Source organism: Aethalodelphis obliquidens, unplaced genomic scaffold, assembly GCF_003676395.1.
Source record: "Aethalodelphis obliquidens isolate GAN/ISIS:26980383/991018 unplaced genomic scaffold, ASM367639v1 scaffold74, whole genome shotgun sequence".
NCBI lineage: Eukaryota > Metazoa > Chordata > Mammalia > Artiodactyla > Delphinidae > Aethalodelphis > Aethalodelphis obliquidens.
The window spans coordinates 708,517-712,423 of NW_020838018.1; the positions used below are offsets into that span (position 1 = coordinate 708,517).

General features: G+C 40.8%; 1 pseudogene; it reads left to right on the forward strand.

The window, feature by feature from the left end:
• Positions 1-1,249: 1,249 nt before the first annotated feature.
• On the forward strand, positions 1,250-2,496 carry LOC113612242 (leucine--tRNA ligase, cytoplasmic-like; annotated as a pseudogene).
• Positions 2,497-3,907: the final 1,411 nt, after the last annotated feature.

Consider the following 3,907-nt stretch of genomic DNA (forward strand, 5'->3'; position numbering starts at 1 on the left):
TCCTGCAACTATATCTTCCCATTTGGGGGTGATGGGAGACAGGGACACCCGAAGTGTGTTGTTTATGTCCAGTCTACTCCGTAATCTCATTTTGGTTGCTGTCACTGCAGGAAACCCTGCTTCACAAAGATAGGATGTTGGAAATGGAAGCAGGCTTTTCAGTGCTTTTGTGGCAATCTCAGGATATTCCGCTGTGACTTTAATCCAGAATGTATGGAGTATGGAGATTTGAAGTTGTCTCAAACATACTTTTAAGGCCACCATCATTTGCAATCTCAAGCAGTTGATCCTCTTCTAGCACAGACAAAGTCAATTCACCTGGCTTATTCACAAATGGGTCGCAGATCCATTCCTTCCCAGTTCGGGGGTCTTTTGTGGTTGGGAAGTAATGCTCAAACTCTTGTGAAAGCTGAGATAGATGAGCAGTTTTGAAGGTTTCATGGTTTCGTTGGATAGCTGGTCGCCACATATTATACAAAGTGGGCTTGGAGAATGTGAATCACCTGCTGCAATTTAAGTAAGACTTGGTATTTTCTTTTAAATGCAGCTTTTTTTTGTTGGCAGCCTGAGAGTCTTCTGCTCTCTCATCATTGGGTCTTTCACCCTTTTCAAAGAAGCTCTTCAGCGACATTTGTTTTTTACTCATTTTGGCTAGGGTGAGCTTGTGGGCTTACCAAAACTATGACTGAGACAAGTGCACAGTGTGGGAAAGAGGCGCGGATGGAAGTGGTAAATAAAATAATGGGCGGGCCACGTGCAGACTAAAATAAGGGTCAAATTCTGACTTAAAGCCTGCCACCAGATGCAGCTTAATTGTCACTTGTTACTCACTGATAGGGTTTTGATATGAGTCTGCAAGCAATTGATTTATTATGGTCTCTGTGCAGTCAAGCCTCTCTGCTAATGATAATCTGTATTTGTAGCCGCTCCTCAGTATTAGCATCACCACCTCAGCTCCACCTCAGATCATCAGGCATTAGAGTCTCATAAGATCCTTCGCATGCGCAGATCACAGTAGGGTTCATGCTCCTATGAGAATCTAATGCTGAGGCTGATCTGACAGGAGGCAGAGATCAGGTGGTAATGTGAGTGATGGGGAGTGGCTGTAAATACAGATGAATGGCTCACTCACCCGCCGCTCACCTCCTGCTGTGAGGCCTTGTTCCTAACAGGACACAGACCGGTACCAGTCTGTGGCCCGGGTTGGGGACCCCTGCTCTAGTGGGCTTTTTGTTTATAATAGCCCCTCCCAACTTTCCCTTCTCCTCAACAAAAAGTTTCCTCTCCTTACTTTGCTGCACTTCTTTGCTGGATTTTGATGTCAAAACTCCACAGGCAACTTCCTCACTTTGACCCAAGCTCTTGATAAATATTCAGCCGATGGAATGTGCTTGGCTCTAGCTGATGCTGGTGACACTGTTGAAGATGCTAACTTTATGGAAACCATGGCAGATGCAGGTATTCTCCATCTGTACACCTGGGTGGAATGGGTGAAAGAAATGGTTGCCAACTGGGATAGCCTAAGAAGTGGTCCTGCCAACACCTTCAATGATAGAGTTTTTGCCAGTGAAATTATAAAAACAGATCAAAACCATGAAAAGATGATGCTTAAAGAAGCTTTGAAAACAGGGTTTTTGAGTTTCAGGCTGCGAAAGATAAGTACCATGAATTGGCCATAGAAGGGATGCACCAAGACCTTGTGTTCCGGTTTATTGAAGTTCAGACACTTCTCTTGGCTCCATTCTGTCCTCATTTGTGTGAGCACATCTGGACACTCCTGGGAAAGCCCAACTTAGTTATGAATGCTTCATGGCCTCTGGCAGGTCCTGTGGATGAAAGCTTGATACATTCCTCACAGTATCTCATAGAAATAGCACATGACCTTAGACTGCGACTCAAGAACTATATGATACTAGCTAAAGGAAGACTGACAAGCAGCCCCCTCGGTAGCCTTCACATTACACCATCTATGTGGCGAAGAGCTATCCATCTTGGCAACACATCACCCTGTCAGTTCTACGTAATCACTTTGAGACCAACAGTGGAAAATTGCCTGATAACAAAGTCATGCTAATGAACTAGGCAATTTGCCAGAATTGAAGAAATACATGAAGAAAGTGATGCCATTTGTCACAATGATTAAGGAAAATCTGGAGAAGATGGGACCTCATGTTCTGGATTTGCAATTAGAATTTGAAGAACAGGCAGTGCTCATGGAGAGTAGAGTCTATCTGACCAACTCCCTTGAGCTAGAACACACAGAAGTCAAGTGTGCCTCTGAAGCAGATAAAGTCAGGGAAGATTGCTGTTCTGGGAAACCACTTAATGTTTTTAGAACAGAACCTGGTGTATCAGCTTCCGTAGTGAATTCTCAGCCATTCAATGGCCACTTCTCAACCAAAATTGAAATCAGGCAAGGAGATAACCGTGATTCTATAATCTGGCGTTTAATGAAAGTGGACTGAGGAATCAAAGACCTTTCCAAAGTGAAACTGATGAGATTTGACGATCCACTGTTGGGGCCTTGGCAAGTTCCTGTCCTGGGAAAAGAGCATGCTGAGGAGACGCCCATTTCTGAGCATGCTGTTTTCCACATGGACCCCACGAGCAAGAAAATTCATCTTACTGAAAATGGGCTATGGGCAGATATTGGTGATACAGTGATATATCTTGTTCATTAAATTCAGGCACATTGGAGATTTATCCTGATTTCTGGGGATATTGCTACTATGACCGTGCCTACAGATGGGCTATGAGAACCTTAGGCTGGACCTAAATGTGGTTTGCTATAGTTGCGTGTCTCGAATTGCAGTTGTTTTCTGCTCCCAGATAAACTTGCTTTGCTGGTATAATAACTGGCTGTTTTATTGTCTGGTGTTAACAAAATCTTTGCAGGAAAAAAATACTACAAACAAAAGAAAAACCCAAATAAAAAATCTGGTAAATTTTTTGCTACACATACAGAAAACTAGTATTCTTCAAGGTGCAAAGAGTTCCTACAAATTAAGGAGAAAAATAAAACAAAAATCCAAATAGAAGAATTGACCATGGACATAGACAATTCACAAGAAATAAATATCAAATGACTGTTTTATGTTTCATTTTTGAACAGCTTCTTTTGAGATTTAATTCATTTACGGGTAATTCACACCTTTAAAGTGTAAAATTCAATGGTGTTTAGTACATTCCCATAGTTACGGATCCATCATCATAATCAATTTTAGAACATTTTCATTACGCCCAGAAGAAAGTCTGCACACCTTAGTCATCACTCTTCCGTCTTCCTAACCCCTCATCCCAGGCAACAACTAATCTAATTTCTGTCTCTACAGATTTGCCTATTTCAGACATTTCAGATATATGGAATCATACAATATGTGGTCCTTCATTGGTTGATGATACTGAACACTTTTCCTATGCTTATTGGCCATTTGCTTATCTTATTGGGAGAACTATTCAGATCCTTGGTCCATTTTTAATTGGGCTATTTGTTGTTTTATTATTGTGTTACTAAGTTCTTTGTATGTTTTTATACAAGTGCCTTTTCAGATATGTGATTTGCAGATATTTTCTCCCATTCTGTGAGTTGTCTTTTCACTTTCTTGATGGTGTTCTTTGAAGCTCAAAAGATTTAATTTTGGGGATCACTAGTTTACCTATTTTGTTGTTGTTGTTGCTTGTGCTTTTGGTGTTAGAATTAGAAACCATTGCCTAATTTAAGGTCACAAAGACTTATACCTATGTTTTCTTCTAAGCATTTTATAATTTTTACATCTAGGTCTTTGGTACTTCTGAGTTAATATTTACATGTAGTGTGAGATGGAAGTCCAACTTCTTTTTCTAAAATGTGGATATACATTTATTTGTCTGAGCACCATTTGTTGAAAATACTGGCACCCCTTTGAAT